Here is a 23878-nt window from a genome sequence, read left to right as displayed (position 1 = left end):
AATCACATTCCTAATTTCAAAGTATAGCTTTAATTCAGGGGGGAAATGTCATTATAAAAGCTCCCCTCTTCAAACCACAGTTAGTATAATAATTGATTTCTCTAATTATAATCGACCGATTAATAGTATCGAGTTCTTGATGGGGTCTTAACAGTACTCTCCATGTTGTACTTCTTTTGAGCCTGACATAAATCAGGGCTCTAGCCCTCTATTTTTTTCTAAACGGCCTCCATGCACAGTCAGGGGAAACGTACATAGAGTCAACAAGGATCCTGTTAACTAGTGGGAGAAATCAAGCCGACATATGTGAAAGCATCGTTACCAAGCTAGCATTCAGGACGGGAGGGGAGGCTGTGCTGTGCCCTTCCGTGCTGAGCGCTGTGGCTCTCTCATTTCCCCAGATACTGGGAGCAGTGGTGACCCACAGGCTTCAGCGAAGTCTTTCTCACAATTGCCCTCAGCTGAAGACCGCCATGCCCCCAGGATCATGCTCCTTCCTGAAAACCTTCATCCAAAGACTGGTTGATTAAGGAGAGGGTACTAGAGGCCTCCCACCCTTGCCTTGAGTCAGGATCATTCAGAAGGATCATCCCCACTTTAGAGCTCTCCTGTAAGACCACCCCAATGTGTTGTAACTCTGTTGGCCTTTCTCTGGCCAACTCTATGTCCTTCACTCCCCCATAGGGATTGACCCCCAGAACATTTCCCAATGTATTTCCTGTATGCAAATCTGTCTCAGAGTCTGATTTCTGAGGGGGGACCCAGCCATAGCAGCATCAAGCACTGATATGATGAAACCAGGAGGCTCAGGTTTGGGTCTTGCTCCTGCCATTATGAGGAGTCACCTCTCTGAGTCTCCTTTGAAAGGAAGGGTCACACTAGATCTCCAAATTAACGCAGCTTTCGAAGTCTGAGATTACTGTCACACAGTAAGCGCTCAATCTTGATTATTCTAAAATTTGTGACAAATATCAATTGAAAATGCAGAACCAAAAATCAATAGCTAAAAATCACTTTCCTAATTCACTGGCTAATTTGTTTGGCAATGCAGAATAGATTTCCCCCCAAATATCCATTTGACAACAGAAGATACTCTTGTCAATAATTTCTGCACTGAGTTTCCATCTTCTTTCTTCTCTCTGCCCAGGTTTGTAGGAGCAGAGGTAAGTCCATTCAAATACCTCGTCTCCCTCTGGAACCAGATCAGCGATTGCAGAGAAGGTTGGTAGAATCTATCTACATCCGTCATGTATTTCGGAAGCAAGCAATTTTGTGTTAGCATTCTTAAAGGGTGAATTTAAGGAATTATAAGGAAAAAGGGACTCCCTTAAAACGATTTAATAAAGATAATATGGAAAGAATTATAGCCAACTTATTACATTAAATATATGTGCCTAATTACGATATATGGGATCTAAAGTCCCAAGTCCTTCGTGTCTCGTTTTATACTCTTAGATTGCTGTTTTGATGTATAATACTATTAAAGTCATTGCAGTGCATGTGCTCACATTACACCGTCCTTCTTGGTAGTGCCTTAGGAGAACTCCTTCCAAGAGAGGCACAGTATTAGTTCCTGCCACTAGCTCCAGAACATTCTTGACCTTAGGATAAAGTTGTTTGGTGGGTTTTTGTTGTTGTTGTTGTTTGTTTTGTTTTGTTTTTCCTACAAATTGACTTTGGCTATTTTCCCCTTCCTTTCTTGGTTTGTACCTCCTGCTTTTTGGCCCTTCCCTCCCGTATACACTTTGTCCTGCATCTTGTACTGTAATGGCCTTTTTTATGTCTGCATTTGACTGCTGTCACTGTTATTGCGCCAACTCTCTTCCTGGCTGCTGGCTTCGAGGCTTGCCTGCGTGCTGCCCAAGTCACTCTTCCAAGTGCCCATCTTGGCATCCCTGGTGAGTGTGGTGTGGTGGGGAGGTGAGGTAAGATGTGGTACGTTGAAGTGTGGGGAGGTGTGGGAAGGTGTTATGAGATGAAGTAAGGTGTGGTGGGGTGTGGGATGGTATATGCTGAGGTGTGGCAAGGTGTGGTAAGGTGTGTTTCTCTTTTTTCTGAACTGACTCCATGTACACAGTCAGAGGAACTATAACGTGCCCAGGAAAACTCATCATTGGCCAAAAAAGGCCTAGCTTTCTGGCAACACTGTCTGGTTACAGGTTGACCCTGGTAAGCAAGCATATTCTGCATATAACTTGTCTCCCTAACGTCGGGAAGTGGCCTGGATCACCTACCACCTGATATGTCGACCATTAGCAGCACTTTGCTTTTCACCTACTGCTACCAAGGAGGTGTGTGCAGACTTTTCTTAAAAGCTTTTGGAGGAAATCTTTGGAAAAGTTATCCCTTGATAACTTTTATCCCTCATTATCTCTTGAAAAAAACATGAAAAGAAAGTAAAAAAGTGCTCAGGAAATGAAGTCAAGCCGTACCCATCTCCCCACCCTTATTTCTGCCCCAGGGCTCTTCATTGACAATGACCGCCTGCCTCACTCATTTTCCACCGCCTAATTCCCAATCCCACACATTCATTAAGGTTTGTATGTAAAGAGAACAAAATTAGTTTTCAAGATGGTAGGCGATACATTTAATTTTTAGAAAGGTTTAATTTTTTAGGTTAGTTTTAGATTCACAGCAAAATGGAAGGGGATGTACAGAGATTTCCCATATATCCCTTGTGCCCACACACGCATAGGCTCCCCAGGTATCAACATCACTCACCAGAGTGGTACATGTGTTACAACTGATGAACCTACATTAACACATCATTATCACCCAAAGTCCATAGTTTACCTGAGGGTTCACTCTAGGCGCTGTATGTTATACATTCTATGGGTTTGGACAAATGTATCCAACATTACAGTATCATTCAGCGTCTTTTCACTTGCCTAAAAATCCTCTGTGCTCTGCCGATTCATCCTTTTCCCTTCCCACCCTCCCCCAGCCCTTGGCAACCACTGATCATTTTACTGTCTCCATAGTTTTACCTTTTCCACAGTGTCAAATAGTTGGAATCATACAGAGTGTAGCCTTTTCAGATTGGCTTCTTTCATTTAGTGATGTGCACTTAAGATCCCTCCATGTTTTTTCATGGCTTGAGAGCTCATTTCTTTTTATTTATTTATTATTAATTTTTTTTAATGTTTATTTGCTTTTTGAGAGAGACAGAGGATGAGCGGGGGAAGGGCATAGAGAGAGGGAGATACAGGATCTGAAGCAGGCTCCAGGCTCTGAGCTGTCAGCACAGAGCCTGACATGAGGCTCAAACTCATGAGCCCTGAGATCATGACCTGAGCTGAGGTTGGACTCTCAGCTGACTGAGCCACCCAGGTGCCCCAGCTCATTTCTTTTTAGCACTGAGTAATAGTCCATTGTCTAGATGTAACACAGTTTATTTATTCACTCACCTACTGAAGATCATCTTGGTTATTTCCAAGTTTGGACAATTATAAATAAAGCTGCTGTAAATAGTTACATTCAGGTTTTTGATGGACATAAATTTTGAACTCCTTTGGATAAAATACCAACAAGCCAGACTGCTGGACTGTATGGTATGAGTATGTTTCTTTTTATAAGAAACTGCCCAACTGTCTTCCAAAGTAATTGTACCATTTTGCATTCCTGCCAGTAATAAATAAGAGCCCCTGTTGCTCTATATCTTAGTATTTTGGACTGTGGCCATTCTAATAGGTATGTAGTGGTGTCTCATTGTTTTAATTTTCATTACATTTAATTTTTAAATTGTCTCCTCCTAGTTTCTCTATAGGTATGTTTTATTTTGTACTACAAAAATAATACTTTAAAAGGATCTTTAACATGATTGAATAAAAGGTGATGCTGGATAGTTGAAAGCCTAACTCAACAGTGGAACAGTAGATATTAAGTGTTTAATCATGAGACATCCATCAAAAACTCTGGCATCTGGACCTTAGGTTTTGTCTTCATTCCAAGGACCGTTGTTGACCTAGATAGTCTCCCTCTCAATAGAGTTGAACTACTAGCACTCCAGACTCACTGTTCAGATAAGGCTATCTACCTACTCAACCTTATGCTCAAATCTAGCTCTGCTCCTGTTGGCTATATGACCTTAGACAATTGTCTTCCCTGGAGACTTTAAAGTCTTATGGCTCCATAAAAAATTAAAAAAAAAAAAGCTTTTTGGCTCCATTGTCTAGATCAACCCAGTTGTAACTCCAGTCTGATCTTTGCCCCTGTGACCATTCAGCATATGTGGTGCAAATTAGCACAGCTATAAATTTATGATCTCCAACCACAGACAGATCTTCTATGATGCTGTGCAGTCATCCTATGGGTCTTTAAACTACCCCATCCCACCCTAAATTTCTAAATGGTGCTTCCAAACCTTTACTGCTCTCCTCATGACCCCTTCCCACAAACCATCATTAGATGTAACTCCCTCAATCTCTTACCCTCCTTCCACCAAACTAGAGACTTATCTTTATTTACACTGATCATCCCCTCCTTCCATCTCATTGGAGAGGGTGGTCCGCCACTTGCTCAAAACTACTTTGGATACCAATCTTTCTTATTTCCTTTGATGCTTCAGTCTTCTCATTTATGCATTCTATACTGTATCCTCAATTCTTCTCGCTCCACTGCTCTCTTCCTTTAATCTATGAACATGCTCAAGCTTTTTATCTTTAAAGGGAAAAGAAGGCCTTCTCTCTTCTACACCAACACTTTCTCTTTTCATTCACAGGCAACCTTTTTCAAAGATCACTCCATGAAACTGTCACTGCTTCTTTACTACCCTCCCATTGACTACTTTACCTTTTCTTTACTTCCATCTGGCTTTCATTCCCACTTAAACAATGAAGCTCCCTCAGCAGAAGGCAGAGGTGAAATCCATATCACCCAATCCATTATGGAGTTCTTAGGCTTTGACATACATGCCGTCTCTGTGTCATTGACCACTGGCCACACCTTTTTCTTAAGTTCCCTCTTCTTTGGCACATGTGACATCACCCTCTGCTGGTTCCCCACCTACCTCTGATGATTTTTCAGTCTTCTCTTTCCAATCTTTCAAACGCTTATATTCTCTAGGGCTCTGTTCTCACCTCTTCTCTTCACTTCATTCACACTTTTGTTTGGTGATCCCATCCAATGTATAGCTCCAACTTCACCCATAATCTGATGATTCTCTAAAAATTTGCCTAGATACCCCAGATATCCTAGAGCTCTACTGAGCCCTAGGACAGCAGTTCCCTTTTGCACATTTCTGCTTGGTGGTCACACAGATGTATCATATTCAACATGTCCTAATTCAAAGTCTTCCTCTCTCCCTTCCCCCAACCCGTACTTCCTGGGCTCTCCTCTTGTTGGGTGACACAATGATCCATCCAACCACACAAGCCAGAAATCTGAGTATTATTCTCACCTCCTCATTCAAATCTTCTCTTTTATTCTGTTCTCAATTAGTAAAATTTGATCACATTTGTTTCCTAAATCTCTTGAATTTGTGTTTTTTTCTTGAGTCCCTTGGCTATTGCTCCATCTCCAACCTGGCCCTGTGCCCCTGACTACTGCCTTGTCCTTTCTAATCTTTCCTTTGTAAGACTGCTAGCAGCTTTCTTTCCTTGTTAAGGTAACTTTCTAAGTAGCATTAAAATATCAGGACATTTGGTAGAGGAATGTTCAGAACTTCCACTCTGGATCCTCTTTCTCAGAATCAGGCAAGATAACATGGTATTCAAGAACTTGGTTTTTATGGCTCAAATCAAAACCACAAGAAGCAACAAGTATTGACGAGGTTGTGGAGAAAAAGGAACTCTCTCACACTGTTGGTGGGAATGCAAACTGGTGTAGCCACTGTGGGAAAACAGCATGGAGTTTCCTCAAAAACTACAAACAGGACTACCCGACGATCCAGCACTACTGGGTATTTACCCGCAAAATACAAAAACACTAAATTGAAAGGATATACACACCCCTATGTTTATTGCAGCACTATTTACAATAGCCAAATTATGGAAGCAGTCAAGTGTTCATCAATAGATGACTGGGTAAAGAAGATGTGGTATGTGTATACGATGGAATATTACTCAGCCATAAAAAGAAATGAAATCTTCCCTTTAGCAATGACATGATGGAGCTAGAGAGTATAATGCTAAGTGAAATAAGTCAGAGAAAGACAAATACTGTATGATTTCACTCATACTGGGAATTTAAGAAACAAAACAAACTAACAAAGGGGGAGAGAGAGAGAGAGAGAGAGAGAGAGAGAGAACAAGAAACAGACTCCGTAACTATAGAAAACAAACTGATGGTTACCAGAGAGGAGCTGGGTGGGGGGATGGGTGAAATAAGAGATGGGGATTGAAGAGTGCACTTGTGATGGGCACAGGGTGATGTATGCAGTTTACTATGTTGTACACCTGAAACTAATATAAACACTGTATGTTAATTATACTGGAATTAAAATTTAAAACTTAAAAAAAAAAGAAATTAAAAAAAAAGATATTTTATTTTATTTTTGAGAGAGTACAAGTGGGGGAGGGGCAGAGACAGGGGGACAGAGGATCCCAAGCAGGATCTGCGCTGACAGCAGGAAGCCCAACGTGGGGCTTGAACTCACAAACTGCGAGGCCATGACCTGCACCAAAGTCAGACGCTCAACCCACTGAACCAGGTGCCCCCCTCCACCCTGCAAAAGAACTTGGTTTTTAATAGTTTTCAGTTACCAAGTTGGTAAAATGCACACTATCTATGAAATTTAGTGCTCAAATCAAATAATAAAAATATGTTTATTTCATGTACACAAAATCTTGAAATTCTCCCCATTAAAAAAAAAAAATCAGTCTGTCAGTACTTTTCTTTAGATGGTATCCAGTTCTCTCACTTCTCGATCTGGTGTGAGAGAGCTGGTTTTGTAACTGGAATGCCTAGGAAATACTGAGTGGCGGGCATAGCCGCAGATTTTGTATTTATTTGTTTAGATTCTTTGTAGTTAAAAGGCATTTCTTTCTCATTGTTCTTCCCAATTCTTAGGTCTAGGGAGAGAAGGAAAGTGGCAGTAGAAGTACCTAAATCCAAGTTTATACTATGCTATATACTTATACCATATACATATTTGTCATATATATGTATATGTATATACATAAATATATGACTTTTTTTTAAGGTAGGTTTCACACCCAACATGGAGCCCAATGTGGGCCTTGGTTGAACTCACAACCCTGAGATCAAGACCTGAGCTGAGATCAAGAGTTGAACACTTAACCGACTGAGCTACCCTGGCACCCCTGACCTTTTTTTTCTAGGTCCAATAATGGTTTTATTTCTTAGGGACAAACATATATGGGAAAGAAACTCCAAAAGGAAGCATAAACATGAGCATGAACAGCAAAATGACACTAGGATGGAGGGCCAGATGGATGGCAAACTCCACAGTGGACCTCGTCATGCCCTGGTTTCTCGGAAAAACATTTGCCCTGCCCCCAAGTGCCCATTACAAAGGTGGAGGGTGGGGGCAGTGAGGTGGAATGCTTCCCTACTTTGTGCAAAGGAGATGAACGTACCTGTCTATTCCAAGAGGCCTCTCAGGGACACCAAAACTTCACCTTCATGAACGGAGGCGGATGTGAAGTGCCTGGGTGGCTCAGTGGGTTAAGCGTCTGACTTCAGCTCAGGTCATGATCTCACAGCTTATGAGTTCCATCCCTGCGTAGGGCTCTGTGCTGATGGCTCAGAGCCCGGAGCCTGCTTCAGATTCTGTCTCTCCCTCTCTCTCTGCCCCTCCCCCATTCACACTCTGTCTCTCTCTCAAAAATACATAAACGTTAAAGAAAAAAAGAATGGAGGTCAATAGATAAGAATGAGAGAGGCCTGGGTGTTGCATATATATATACACATATATACACGCATTTTTTTTTTAAATGTAGAAAGCTTCATGAATTTGCATATCATCCTTGTGCAAAGACCGTGCTAATCTTCTCTGTATCACTCCAATTTTAGAATACGTGCTATATTTTTTCTTCCTCTTTTTCTTGAGATATAACTGATGTACAACACTACAGTATCAGTTTCAGATATACAATGTAATGACTTGATGTTTGTATATATTATGAAATGCTCACCACAATAAGTCTAGTTAACATCCGTTACTACACAGAGTTACAGGGTTTTTTTTTTCTTGTGATAGAGCTTTCAAGATCTACTCTCTTAGCAACTTTCACATATACAATACAGTACCATTAAGCATAGTCACCATGCCTCTATTTTTAATCAGCATAATTTTAACTGCATTTTGATATCTGATATGATCATTATCCCCTTTACCTTTTTCAAGACCATATTATCTTTCATCTTAACCCTACTCTTGCTTTTCAAAATGTCTATTTTTCTCGTGTGTTTATGCCAAGTAATTAAGTCTCAGGTTGCCAAAGAGAAAAAGGATCGAGGGAGAATGGACATTTAGAATTTCTTTTTTATCTTATTTTCTAAAAATAAGACTGAGAGGTACTTTGAAATTTTTGAAGGCCTAACTGTAGGGGTTGAGGCTGACTCTGGCAACCGAGACTTCCCAACTTTGAATTTCAGCTCTGCCACTCACAAGCTGGGTAGGCTTCGGTAAGTTTCTTAACCTCTCTGAGTCCTCAACGGTAACACATTGGGATAACAGTATAATACCTACTACAGTCTTGTTTTCAAGATTGAACAAATGAATACATAAATCTTTTGGACAGTGCCTGGCAGGTAGGAAGTTCTTAGCAAATACTGACTCCTACTAATGCCTCCCTAGAACAAATGCACCACGAGAAGAGAAACTTCTCTTTTAGCCACTACCCTATCACCAACATCTAGAAAACAGCAATAAATGTTTGCAGTTCAATTCGCTAAAGTTCAACAGATTTTTATGAATACTTATGACAGGTCTGACAGGCTCCAGAGATCCTGTGATGAGTTAAGAATTGGGCCCTGTCCTACAGAGGTGAAAATAGGGCGGTACTGTTCTCTCTCTACTGTTGCTTTGCATGTGCTGTTCCTCTGCCTGGAATACCATCCCTCCCCACCCCCTACCCCCCACAATACACACACACACACACACACACACACACACACACACACACACACACACTTCTTCCTCTGATTAATTCCTACATTATTCACATCCTTACAACTCTCAGCTCAGATACTACAGTTCCACTGAAAAGCTTTCCTGCCGCCCCCCGATGGGTGGCTCCTTTCGCAGCCCTGTGCAAACTTCTGTCATGTTCTTAGCAGGTGGCAATTTGTCTGTCTCCTCCCACTGACTCGACTGAGCAATCTGAGGTCAGGATGATGGATCACAGCTCTGGGGCCTTAGTGCCTAGCCCAGTGTCTGCTACATAATGTGTTCATAATATGTGGTAAAGAAATTAAAGGTGATGAAAAAGCCTGGCAATTTTTACAAGAGGAGGGCTGTTTTGTTTTGTTTTTTGAACAGCTGTGACATAGCTTTAAGAAGAAAGACGTGTCCTTTACTGCAAATTATTTAAAAATGGCATAATAAACCAAACTTTATAAAATCTCCTTCTTACCCTTCCTGAGTACCAAATTGTTCTTGCAGGTTACATAAAAGGAAATATCTAAGTTAAATGGTGAGAAATGAAAAAAAAAAAAAAGTCACTGTTATCTCACTGAGGTAACCATGGAACCCGTAACACTAGTCCAGGGAGCCTGACAGGCAACTTCGGGACTAGAGTCATTTCTACACAGCAGCAGCAGCAAATTTACTCCTTCATAAATCTGTGGAGGAGAAAGATTAATTCCCCCACGTCAGAAGCATTTTATAGAATACATTTTAAAATGGTAAAGACATTGAACGTCTCTGGTTGTTAAGGGAAAACAAAAGATATTGGTCAAAGTAAGCAAGTGGTTTGGCTAATGTTGAGGGATTAGCTGCTCGGATAATCCCAACTGTGGTTTAGGGTTACCTGAGACACGGGTGTGCGGCTTTCTTTGGACTATGTTACCGTATCAACCGTATGCTCCGCCAGTACACAGGGAAGGGAAACTTGGGTAAGAATGAGCGAAAATGCTCTTACTGACATAAAAGGGTTCATATCGTCTTGCCTGTGCTTCCTTGCCTTCTGGTGACCTTCGGTGCGCTCCTCCAAGGGTGTCTCCTTTCCCTCCCCCGTCACACCTGTAAGGCTCATCTCCAAAGAGCCAAGGATCCACTCGCTGTCTCCCCACTGAGTTGGGAAAACCTGTTAGATCTGGAGTCAGTGAGGCCATTACCATTGGAATGAAAATGGCCCAGAGAGTTGAACATGTGATCCTGAGTGGGGCTGTTAGTATTTTAGTAGACGAAATCTTAATCCAAGAAAATGAATTCCTGATTTTCAACGTTTCAGGCATCAACAAGCAAGTGGTGGGAGGGGTTTTTGGGTCTTGCCCACAGCTGTCTACTCCACCTACTTAGATGGCTGATGTGCCTTAAATCTTAGTTTCTGTTTAAAAAAAAAAAAAAAAAAAAGTCTCTTCCTTCTTCCATAAAAATTTCCCTAGGGCTGTGGCCCCTAAAAAAAATTACAATCACATCTAATGCTTTAAGAAAAACCACAAGTATGAAAACCTCCAGGGTAATCTTTCATCCAAATACGAAGTATTATCTGAAACTATCAAAAATCAATCTGGTTATAACCTCCCACCCACCCCCCAGATCAGAGCAGAGGGAAAAGGCTTTTGAACCTAACAGGCTTCCCCCAGCTGAAACCATTCTGCGAAAAAACACCCAGCATTCCATCGCGTTCAGGCCAGACTTTTTCGGTTGTTGTTGAAGATTTGCTGCATTAGTTTCACGTTAGGCCTTCTCACCCCTTTTCCAAATGGTTTACAATCACCCCTCCCTCCCCAGGGGTTTTGGAATGACTCATCCACTTTTCTTTTTTCAAGTACACTATTAAATTAGGCTGCAGCCTGGAAGCAAACATTTGTTCTTACAAACATTTCTTTCCTGTCATCACTGTAACGGACACCAGAAATTCAGTAGGCAGGGCCCTGTCTCCCACAAGGCAGCAGCAGGGACAGCCGGGCCCACACTTCTGCTGTTGTGCACCATTCGGACAAATTTAAAAATCATTTTTTGGGGTCGGGGAATTCAGGCTAAATTAGGAAAGGTCAACTTAAATTTTACATGAAAATTCTTAATTTCTTTTAATTTAGAAGCAGGATGTCGTTCATATTGAGTAGAGAAGTTAAAAACAACTTCTTCCTCTGAATCTCCATCTTATTATGTAAGATGCCTTTAAAGGACATCCACACGTTAAAATAAACAGTGTTTCTCAAATTCTGGCTTCAAGAACTTCAAGATGCTTTCAGTCCAGTTTTAATTTCAGGAAACAGCGATTGTTGAATATAAAAATATGTAATTATAATAACAGCTACTATCTAGTGATGTATTATTATGAAAATCAGATCTTTGCCGAAATATGTGAGATGACATACGTAAAAGCCCCTAGCACCATTCATGAAATCATTCATTCACCCCACGGAGACTGCCATCACCATGCCGAGGATTAGGATACAGTAATAAAGAAAACACACAAAACCCCTGATGTGGCTCTTACACTGGCGGGGGGGGGGGGGGGGGTGGTACGGGGAGAGGGGAAGATAGATTATAAACAAAATAAAGCGGTAAGTAGAGAAATGCCATAGAGAAATCAGGGCAGGAAAGGAGACTACACAGTGGTGGGAATGGGGGAGAAGTTACAGTATTAAACAGGAGGGTCAGGGAAGGTGGCATTTGAGGAAGGTCTTAAAGGAGATGTGACTTTGAAGAAGAGGATTCCAGGTGGAGGAAACCACAAGTGCAAAGGCCCTGAGGCAGGAGTACCTGGCATAGTTAAGGAGCAGCAAAGAGTCCACTGAGATCTGTGCCAAGTAAGTAAGGGAGAGGAGGTTAAGTCGGAGAGACAGGGTGCGAAGTGGGGGTGAACAGATTACATTAAGGTCTTACAGGGCAGTGTGAACGCTTTGGCCTTTCCAATGAGGTGGGAAGCCATTGGAGGATTCTGAACAGAGAAATGACATGATCTAACTTAGTCTCTGAAAAATGATTTTGGTTGCGGTGTTGCAAATAGAGTTACAAAAGGCAAGGATAGAAGCAGAAAGAAGAACAGGATACATACCGGGTACTCATAAATACTTGTTTATGACAAATTGCATTTTTACATGATGTTTCCTCTTTTTTGTATGAATTTATTCCTCCTTTAAAAATTTTACTTATTTATTCCCCTATTCTCCATGTATTTGGGGCTGTACTATATTCAAATCTGAAAGCAACACAAAGAAATTGCATTTCTTTGAAACATTGAAGGCATTTAAGAATTTTCACTGAATCAAATTGTTCTCATTGGACTTTTTTTGTTTTTCCTTAATCTGGGCAAAGAGTTAAAAATAGCTTATTCTCTGTGAGCAGAAACAACTACAAATCAACAGAGGTAGAGAGGAGTAGCCTTAATACCAATGGCTATTAACAGTTTTTGAGTGTTCTGCATGTGCTAGGCACCATGTCTGGGGTTCAAAATGAATTAGCTCACTTAACCTTCTCTATGACTTGCTGAACCAGGTATTGTTATTTCCATTTTCCCAGGAGGAGAGAAGTGAAATAACCATGGGAGGTCACACGGCTGGCAAATGGCCAGCCGGGAGTGGAATTGAGGCGAGGGGGCTCAAAACCTGTGCAGGCGACCGCCACATTATGTTACTATTATCTTCCAGCCATCCACAGAAATGCCCATTCCAAGGATTGAGGAGAGAGGAGAGACCACAGGAGACTCAGTCTAGTAACGCTGTGGAGTAATTCCATCCACTTGATTTTACTGTGTGGTCTATCTGAAGGAATGATGTGACTGGAATGAAAAGACAAAAATTAAAAAAAAGTAGAGACCAAAGGATAGTATATATGAGGGTTCACCCAACACTGTGCAAGGGGATAGAGAATCGCATTTGCTGGCGGGAGTGTCCTGGTCCCCAGCAGTGAGTATACTCTTTTGCACAGTGAACAGCATGTTGGGTTTTTCTGCAGAACGTATAAAGCACTCCTCTGGTTGCCTTGTGCTGGTTAATGAACAAATGGCATTTCTGTTTATAAATCAGCCTTTTGTGAGTTTGGTTTGCTTGCATCAGCTCCTCCCCCTCCCCTAATGCCTCCCATCCCCCCACCTCATAGGCTCCACTCTTCCTCCCCCAACCCTTCTGCTGGCCACAGCTTGATCAATCCTGGGGCTGCATTACAGCCACTGGGTTCAAGGTGCCTGCCCGCACCAAACAGCCGGCTCGCCCTCTTCACACACCCCGGGTCCAATGGCTGTTCGGTTGTTTACGACACAATACAAATTTATTTGGGGAAAGGCTTTTAAGTTATTTTTGTACCATGATTTCGATTTATTTAAGCTTCTCCCATCTAACTGAAGAAGCTTAGTACATTTCGATACAGAAATTTGGTTTGTCATTTTGTACCCTTGATTGGTTGCATCTCAGGAATGTGTGGTTCCTATCTTATTTGCCATCAGAGGTCGGGGAAGCTGAGGTGGAAGACATTTATATCTAATGCAGTTAATGTGGCAGGGATTCCAGATTTATCTCTTGCTGTAACTTGGTGAGAAAAGGAACTTGGAGTTTAAATAAACTGTTAACTGACAATATCGGAAAAACACCAAACGGTTTTCTCAGCTTCTTCTCTCTCTTTTGGTGACCAGACTCTTCATCAAGTCTTTGCCTCCCATCTGACTCCTTAGGACTGCTCAGCATATTGTTTTTCTCATGTAAACATTTGATATATTTTGTATTTATTCCATATATTTTGCATGTGTGTGTGTGTGTGTGTGTGTGTATTTCTTTCATAAAAAAAATCCTGCTTCCTCCTCTCTAATAGAATTGCTTGCAGGGAAAAGAACATGCTGGCCAGAGGATAAGAACGAAAAAGGGATTTTATTCTACAGTATGTACTACTTTGTACCTTTTGAAATCCGAACAGTGTTTGTGAATTATCCATTCAAATTCATGAACTGATTTACTTTTAAAATAAAACTACAGTATTTAAAAGACATTCATTCTCTTCTATATAGAGTCAAAAACACCATATTTTAATTTATGAAGAAGGCCTTATTTTTTAATGGAAAATAAATTGCTCTGGATAAATACCGTAGGAAAATATTCCACAAAAATGACTGTTAAAGGCACTCCCCTCCAGTAAATATTAAACCATATGCAAGTAGAAATTATAACAATATATTCTTAAACATAATTTTAAAGAAGTTTTACAGGGCCATGTTTCCTCAGTTTATATCAGTAGCAGCAAAATACAGATATAGCAGCAGATACTGAAAGGCATTTATTACTGAATAAGGACAAAGTATCATACTTAGTGGTGGCAAAATTCTAGAAACACTCCTATTAATGAGAAGAATAATACAAAGATGATGTGACCACCACTATTTTTTTTTTAATATGAAATTTATTGTCAAATTGGTTTCCATACAACACCCAGTGCTCATCCCAACAGGTGCCCTCCTCAAGGCACATCACCCACTTTCCTCTCCCTCCCACCCCCCCATCAACCCTCAGTTTATTCTCAGTTTTTAAGAGTCTCTTATGGTTTGGCTCCCTCCCTCTCTTTTTTTTTTTTTCTCTTCCCCTCCCCAATGGTCTTCTGTTAAGTTTCTCACGATCCACATAAGAGGATCACCACTATTTTTGTAATATCTGAGAAGACAAAATAATAAGTACATAATATTGTCAAAGAGAAGGCAAATTTATCATTTATACATAATATTATCTACTTGAAAAAAATAGAAGAATGCATTAAATCTATTAGAAGTAATGTCAGGTGACTGGTTACAAAACATTTAAAAGTCAATAGGCTGGGTGCTGGGACAACTGAATATCCATCTACAAAATAATGAAGTTGGACCCCTACCTCACACCATACACAAAATTAACTGAAAATGGATCATAGATCTGAAAACAACAGCTAAAACTATAAAACTCTTAGAAGAAAATGTAGGAGTAAATCTCTGTGATCTTGGGTTAGGTAATGAATGGTTTCTAAGATGTAATACCCAAAGCACAAATGACAAAATAAGAAATAGATAAATGGGACTTCGTCAAACTTTAAAACTTTGTTGCTTCAGAGGATACCACCACAAATGGGAAAAAATGACAAACAGAATGGAAAAAAAATATTCACCAATTATATATCTGATTTATCTCATATATCTGATATTCGGAATATATAAAGAACTCTAGTAACTCAATAATAAAAAGATAAGCAACCCAATTTAAAAATGGCCAACAGACTTAAGCAGACTTTTCTCCAAAGCCAACACACAATTGGTCAAAAAGCACACAAAAAGAAGTCTGTTGTGCTTCTGCTACAATTGGATGTACTGCAATTGAAGGCGGGCACTAACCACCCAGAGTGAGTGCAGACCCCATAGGGTAAAGGGCACAAGCCTCACAAGACTGCCTGTATGACTTTACCTGCACCTCGGAGGTTCCAGGCCATCTACACTTCTGCTTAATTAGCTATTATTACTCAGGTGTTTCCATGACTCTCTTAGATTTGATAGTTCACTGGAATGACTCACAGAACTCAGGAAACTATACTTATGATTACAGTTTTATTATAAAAAATAGATTAGAAACAGCTAATGAAGAGACACAGAAGGGCAAGGTAGGGGAAAAGGGGAGTGACTGCTGATAGACTTGGATTTCTTTTTGGGGTGACAAACATATTCTAAAGTGGACAGTGGTAATACTTGCAAAACCCAGTGAATATTCTAAAATGCCCTGGAGTGTACACATTAAAAGGATGAATTTTAGAGTATTTGAATAATATGGCAATAAAGCTGTAATTTAAAATGAGTCAATAGGCTGGGTTAAAGTCAAAGAATATAATGAAAAATAGCCTCTTTAACAATAACAACATTAAGAATGAACTTAACATGAAATACGCTAGGCTAAGAGAAGAATCTACAAATCCTGATGGAGGGTCATAATCAAAGACCTAAATAAATGCAAGGATTAACTCTGTTTTTGGATATTTTAATATTGTAAAGAGTAATTTCTTCCTGAACTCACATATAAATTTGGTTTCCCAATGGAAACCCCAAAAGGATTTGGGGTGGCGGGGGGGTGGGGAGAGGAAGAGGAAATGTGACAAAATAAGCATAAAAAACATATGAAGGAATATATTATATTGAATATAGTATAAAAATATATGAAAGAAATATGTCAATGTAGGTTCCTCAACTGTAACCAATGTACAACCAGTGGGGGAGGCTGATACTGGGGGCAGGGGGGCTGTGCATGTGTGGGAGCAGGGAATATATAGGAAATCTCTGTACCTTCCTCTTAATTTTGCTGTGAACCTAGAACTGCTGTAGAAAATAAAGTTAAAAAATATATATAGAAAAATATATATGTGAGAATAATGGACATTTTAAAAAAGAAGAATAGTTAAACATTAAAGATGACATGGTCTTTAAAAAACACAAGGAGATAAGGGTCATATCAGATGTCAAAATACATTATAAAATGATACTGATTAAAAGTACAGTACAGGCATGGGACTTACAGACAGAACACGCAGTCAGAATAAAAAGTCTAGAAGCAGATTTAAATTAAAAAATTTATCATATATTAATACAATTATATATTAATATAATTAATAATAGCACTTCAATCAAAGAGAGAAAGGATGTATTATTTCATAAATGTTGGTACAATTGCCTAAACAATAGGAAAAAAGAGAGATTCCTACCTCATTGCTGTAATCAAATTTGGTAGGTTAAAGATATATATATATATTGTGTGTGTGTGTGTGTGTGTGTGTATATATATACACATTGTATTGTATATATATTGTATATATATATATAACGTGTATGTGTGATATATACACATTATATGTGCGTTATGTATATACACGTATATATATTCCTTTATATATTTAAAATATATGTGTTATATATACATATATATATATATATATATATATATATATATATATATATATATGTTTCCATATTTTGGCTATTGCCAATAAGGCTGCAACAAATAGAGAGATGCATATATCTTTTAGCATTAGTGTTTTTGTATCCTTTGGGAAAATACCCAGTAGTGGCACTGGATAACATGGTAATTCTATTTTTAACTTTTTGAGGAACCTCTATACTGTTTTCCACAATGGCTGCACCAGTTTGCATTGCCACCAACAGTACACAAGGGTTCCCTTTTCTCCATTTCCTTGTCAACACTTGTTTCTTGTGTTTTTGATTTTAGTCATTCTAACAGGTATGAGATGATGTCTCACTGTGGTTTTGATTTGCATTTCCCTGATGATCAGTGACGTTGAGCATCTTTTCATGTGTCGGTTGGCCATCTTTATGTTTTCTCTGGAGAAATGTCTGCTCGTGTATAGATAGGCTCTTAAAATTCAGTAAGAGGAAATAATAGAATTCAGTATTTTACATTCAGAGGACATGAACAGGTAGTTCACAAAAGGAGCAACTATATGGCCAATAAACACTTTTTTAAAATTCAGTCTCACTAGAAATCTAAGAAATGCAACTAAAAACAAGAGATTATGAGATTAACAAAGATGAAAAAGAATGATATTCAGGGTGACAAAGGTGTAGGGAAAGGACATTTTCAACCACTCTTTGTGGGAATATAAATTAAAACATTTTTGCAATAAGTGTTTTTAAAAATCTTAAAAATGTGCCCACTCCTTGATCCAGAAATCCCACTTCTAAGTATTTGCCCTGGAGAAATAACCAGTTATTAGTACAAGGATTTATTTACAAGCAAGTCCATTGATACGCTATTCATAAAAGTTAAAAAAAGGAAACAATGTAAATGTTTAATAGTAAGGTTATATTTATGATATATTCCATAATATAAAATATTATGCATCTATTAAATAATATTTTAAAGGTTTATTTATTGATATGGACACTATTATACATCAGTAAGCTAAATTATAAAATGGCATGAATGTATCTTGTAAAAATTGTAAATGCTATCTATATGTACTATTTTGGCAAAGGTCTGGATGTCAATCAACTACCAAGGTTTATTCTGCTGGCCAGATTATGGATAATTTTTCTTTTTCATTTATCCCACTTTTCATTTTTCTATAATTACATAATTAAAAGATTTTTAAAAAATTTAATGTTTACTTATTTTTGAGAGAGAGAGACAGAGTGTAAGCAGGGGAGGGGTAGAGAGAGAAGGAGACACAGAATCCCAAGCAGGCTCCAGGCTCTGAGCTATTAGCACAGAGCCTGACATGGGGCTCAAGCCCATGGACCACGAGATCATGACCTGAGCCAAAGTCGGTCACCCAACCGAATGAGCCACTGAGGCACCCCCATAATAACAAGATGTTTAATACAGAATGACAAAATTCAAACATTGAGGGGGGAATAAATGGAGAAATTACCATTAAAAAATAAAAGAGAATCCTGAAGACAAATTCTCTTTGTGACTAAATCTCTGAATGTAAATGAGGCTACTTTGGTACCATGAAAAAAATCCTCCGGACTTCTCCAAATGCTGAGCTATGGCGGAGTGACAAGAGGGGAAAGGAGAGCTGGAATATTCTTTGTGAAATCCTGCCGGCACGGTGCTATTTTAAAAATCTGACTAATGGTCATAAAGGATCTTGAGAACTGAATGAAGGCTTAATAAATTAAAATGACAGAAGTGAATTAGCAGAAAAATCTACGACCTGGGAATTTTTATGTGTATGATAAATCAGCTCAGCATCTGAGTCCTGTTTTTTAGATGGAGCCACATAACCCCTGCTGGGGAATTCTCCAGGAGAGCTGCCGGACTGGCTATTTCATTTTGTTACTTACTCTTCATTTTTTCCGAGAATACTAGGACCGAAATTTGGCTTACTGTTGTTATGCTTCTTTAAGAAACACAAATAAATTCTAGCATAATGGGATCAAAACTTGGTTCTCTCTCATTGTAATGCATTCTGAAATCAGTTATAATGCACCAAGAGACTACTCCCTGTGGTAGACAAAAACACGTGGTGCCAAACAGACCTACGAGAGGTTTTTCTCTTCTGCAAAGGTGGGGATGATATATGCCAAGTGCAGAAATCAAGCCCGGGGAGTGTCCAATAGTTTGTGCCATACTCCACCACGTTTGCCTTTTACGCTGTGCCTTGACCTACACCAAATGTAGAGAAATGTGGATGATGTGAATATGTTGTTATTATTTGAATATGTTGTTAATGAGACCTATTTGTGCTTTTGGTTGGATCCCCCAGGAAATAGAAGCTGAGACCGAGATTTGTGTGCAGCAAGTCTGTTGGGGAATATTGCCTGTCAGGGGGTGAGGGAAGCAAGACAGAGGCCCACTGGCCCTCGTGGGAAGTTCAGGAAGGGGGGGGGGTGGCTCATCCAAGTTGTCCCATATTGAGGCAAGAGGACTGACTCTTTGTACTCTCTCCTCAGTGTGCCATCCCTTGCCTACCAAGGAGAGGGGTCCTAAACGAGAGGGAGGCGGCTTCCTTCTGGCAAGTCCCTGGGAGGACTCAGTTAGTTGTAAGCTATCAGCAGCCAACACTTCAGGCACCTGGAGGTATGAGGGTTTCCAAACTGAAGGGGATTCTGGGCTGAGAGCTAGAGAGGGAATGTTTGTGTCCCGTCCCTCCTGCCCCCAAATTCATATGTTAAAATTATAATCCCCAACATGTCAGCATTTGGAGATGGGACATTGAGACATTTGGGAGGTAATTAGGGTTAGATTAGGTCATGAGGGTGGAGCCTCCATGATGGGATTAGTGCCCTTAAAAGAAGAGAGATATACAAGGTATCTCTCTCTCTCTCTCTCTCTCTCTGCCCTGTAGGTACCAAGGAAGGGCCATGTGAAGACAGAGCCAGGAAGAGAGTTCTTACCAGAACCTGACCTTGCTGACACCCTGAGCTGAGACTTTTAACCTCCAGAACCGTGAGAACTAAATGTTTGTTGTTTAAGCCACGTGGTTATTTATTTTGGCATCCTGAACTTTCTGAGACACTGGGCATTACAGCAAGCACAGCTCGTAACACCCTGACTTACATTAACGTTGGAACATTTCCCAAAGTCTGTCCTACTCAGGGCTAACACACAAAAGACAAATTAATAGTAGAATTCTTCAGAAAGCAGTTCTTTTTCTTACCCAAAAATATTTACTACCTCCTCAAGAGGTAAAGTAGGAAAAATTGTTACTCTCTACCTCCTGCCCCATTATCAGTCCAGGTTATGTAGTAAGTCATTCTGTTAACAAAGATGTGAACTTAGTGTCTAAGAGAAAAAGTTTGTATTTGTTTCCCAAATTACATTTGTTTGCACTTTGTTCAGGACACTGGAAAGGCCATTTCGAGAAGGCCGCTTACATTTCATATGGAATAGTGAAAAATCTTTGATTTGAACTTTATCTTGAATAAAGAAGTAAAAATTATGAAACTATATTTCTTTTACTTTATATTTAACAAAATGTAGGCTATCGTGGTAACTACAGGCTGACTTTAGGAACCAAGAACAAATCAGATGATTGACTCTGAATTTTTAACCTAGTATTTTTTCCCAATAAAATTCCAAAGAAGCACAAATGACATTGTTTCCTGTCTATTTGATTTGTGTAGCACAAAAATGAAGATGGACATTTGTTTGAGGGTTTTATTGATTTTGTCAGGGTCTCTCACTCTTTGAATTTGAACTCAGGGGAGCTGAACTCATCTTTGGAAGAATCTGCTGATTTCATCCTTCTAGGTGTTCCTTTTTGGTCGTGGACCTTTCCATTTAACGTGGTCTCAACACGTCCAAAAGAGAACTCTTGATTCTGGCTCTTCCTTGGCCTCCCTCCCCCAACTCCATCTTGTCTCCTCTAGCTGCTCTAGACAACTATCTAGGAATTATCCTTGATTCCTTTTTTCTTCTTTCACATGCTATACTCAATCCATCAACAAATTCATCAGCTCTGTACCCTCAAGCCAACTGCTTCTCACTTCCTCCGCGGCTACCTTCCGGTCTAGCCACCATCAGCCCTTGCCTGAACTACATCAGTAGCTTTCTAAATGGACCCCCAGCTCCTACTCTTCTGTCCCTACAACCCCTCTCCACAGAGCAGCCAGAGTGATTTTTATTTTTTTTAAAAATTTTTTTTTTTTCAACGTTTATTTATTTTTGGGACAGAGAGAGACAGAGCATGAACGGGGGAGGGGCAGAGAGAGAGGGAGACACAGAATCGGAAACAGGCTCCAGGCTCTGAGCCATCAGCCCAGAGCCCGACGCGGGGCTCGAACTCACGGACCGCGAGATCGTGACCTGGCTGAAGTCGGACGCTTAACCGACTGCGCCACCCAGGCGCCCCCAGAGTGATTTTTAAATGTACATTTATTTTTATGAGGTACTACATTTCCGTGGTTCCAAATTCGACATACTACAAAAAAACATATGCCCAGAGAAGTCTTGTATCCATTCCTGCATTTCTCACCCCGACCCTCTAATGATAATCATTTCCATTGGTGTCTTTTTCTTTTTCTTTTCTTTTTTTTTAATCCTTCTTGGGTTTTTTAGGCAAATGCAAACATATACAAAAATATCTTCTAACTTATTACACAAAAGGTAGCCTACCAGAGACATTGTTCTATACCGTTCTATATCTTGCTTTCTTTCACTTATCAACACATCCTAAAACTCTTTCCATATCAGTACATAGAGACCTTCCTTGTCTGTTTCCACAGCAGCAGGCCATCCCATCATTGTTAAACCAGGCCCCCTCTGCTGCACATCACAACTGGGTCCTTTTTTGGCTCTTACAAGTAATGCAACAATAAAAACCTCACACACGTGTCATTTCATACATGTGGTGATGCACCCATGGGATGGAATCACAGGAATACAACTTCAAGGTCATATATTTGACAGTATTTGCCAGTGTCAAAATGAAAATTTTAGACATAAATCTGATTGTCACTTCCCTTGCTTAAAGGCCCCCCAAAATTCCCAGTACTGATGAAAATGAAAACCACTGAGAGCCACAAGACCCTCCCTAATCTGTCCTTTGTCTGCTTCTTCAATATCACCCACATCTTTCCCTCTCTTGCACTACGGACTAAGCACACGGGCCTTCTTTCATTAATCTCAAAAAATTCTATAGCTTTTGCAAGATGTGCAATTTCTCTTTGTAGTTGATTTGCATTATATTTGTACTATATTGTCAAATATGTATAAAAATGCAGTCATCAGCTGGAGACCTGACAAAGGAGCTTATCCCGAAGGGGAGAATCAATGCTCATGTTTAATGGAGCTGGATATTTGAGTGGGTTTCATAAGCCGTCATTTGATAAGTAAACATTTCTAGGTTATGATGACTCTTACTCTCCTACTCAACTTCAAACCTCAGGAATTCAGATCATGAATACTGAGATAATGAGGATGCTCTATCCTTCTGTAGCTGTGTGACTGTGGTCTCAGACACGTAAAGCCTAAACTCATAGAGAAACGCAACATGGTTGGGAAAGAGGACTGGGCTGGATGTTACAAGTGCTGTGTTTTGCTGCAGATTCTGCTGCAAAGCTGTCAGGTCCTCAGCAAGCCACTCCACCCTTCCCTGCCTCATTTTACTTGTACAAGAAGGAAGAAAATGGAATTAATTCATCATCATTATTGTCACCCTTTTCACTCCCTAGGGATTCTTTTCATTAACCCCACCCTCTCATTTTCATAATGTATTGAGAAATTTTGTCTACTAAAAATTATGTTAGCAATGTAATTATGTTGCCATGTTCGTAGTTCATTGTTAACATGTTCATATTCATTGTTAATTTATCAAGGATATATAGAGTTTTCAATTCTGCTTGGCATTAAGTAATCAACTGACATTAGTTGAGTTGATATAATACTTTCCAAAGCAAAGAAACTTTATATTTTAATTTGCCTCAATGGCTTTACCTTGTTTAATCCCTAAGAATTAAGAGGCTGCAGGTTGGGAATCTCTGGTCCCTAATGACAATAAGTTTCCTTACAAGTCAGGGGTCAATGTTAAATATATGATCATTGAGTGCAGAGACGTTTTCTTTTTTTTTTTTTTTTAAACGTTTATTTATTGTTGAGACAGAGAGAGACAGAGCATGAACGGGGAAGGGCCACAGAGAGAGGGAGACACAGAATCTGAAACAGGCTCCAGGCTCTGAGCTGTCAGCACAGAGCCCAACGTGGGGCTCGAACTCACGGACTGTGAGATCATGACCTGAGTCAAAGTCGGATGCTTAACCGACTGAGCCACCCAGGCGCCCTGTGTGCAGAGATGTTTTTAGATGGTACCTCACAGAGCCCTGGGGCTCAGCAGAGTGGCTCAGAATAGAAACAAGGGTGGAGAAGGACAAGGTGAAGCAAGGGATCTAAAGGTCTCCAAACCTATTTTATTTGGAGTAGCCCCACTTTTTTCTGTTACATATTGGGTTCTAAGACTTTGTTTGAAGAATGGATTTTAACTATTAAAAACAGTTTGAGAAATATGACAATCAAACTTTATTGCATACATGAGGATAATGAAGCCTAGAAAATGTAAATAAAATTTGCCCAAGGTTACAGAGCTAATTAATGGCAAAATATTCATTCAGTCAGTCCACAAATATTTATTGAACACAGTGGAAATAAAAATTATAAACATGAAATTTTGATTCAGTCTTGGTCTAAAAGCAATCTGTGGGTCACCATGGTGTTTGATCAGAAGCATCAGGATGAGGGGTGCCTGGGTGGCTCAGTCAGTTGAGCGTACAACTCTTGATTTCAGCTCAGGTCACGATCTCACGGTTTCGTGAGTTCGAGCCCTGCATCAGGCTATGCACTGACAGAGTGGAGT

At 39.9% G+C, this 23878-nt stretch overlaps 2 long non-coding RNA genes and 1 pseudogene across 2 annotated transcripts in view; 1 reads left to right on the top strand and 2 right to left on the bottom strand.

Moving 5' to 3' along the window:
• Positions 1-23878, bottom strand: part of LOC123596968 — an 86691-nt gene that overhangs the window by 49467 nt on the left and 13346 nt on the right. The window lies entirely within an intron of this gene.
• Positions 8-20493, top strand: LOC123596978. The gene is made up of 4 exons (XR_006711907.1): positions 8-1221; positions 1844-1898; positions 19482-19608; positions 19877-20493. It is a non-coding gene; the product is annotated as an uncharacterized LOC123596978 (long non-coding RNA).
• Positions 7892-7989, bottom strand: LOC123581780 (annotated as a pseudogene).

The sequence above is a fragment of the Leopardus geoffroyi genome, chromosome A1 (assembly GCF_018350155.1).
Source record: "Leopardus geoffroyi isolate Oge1 chromosome A1, O.geoffroyi_Oge1_pat1.0, whole genome shotgun sequence".
NCBI classification, from domain to species: domain Eukaryota; kingdom Metazoa; phylum Chordata; class Mammalia; order Carnivora; family Felidae; genus Leopardus; species Leopardus geoffroyi.
This window is presented reverse-complemented; position numbering and strand designations above follow the sequence as displayed.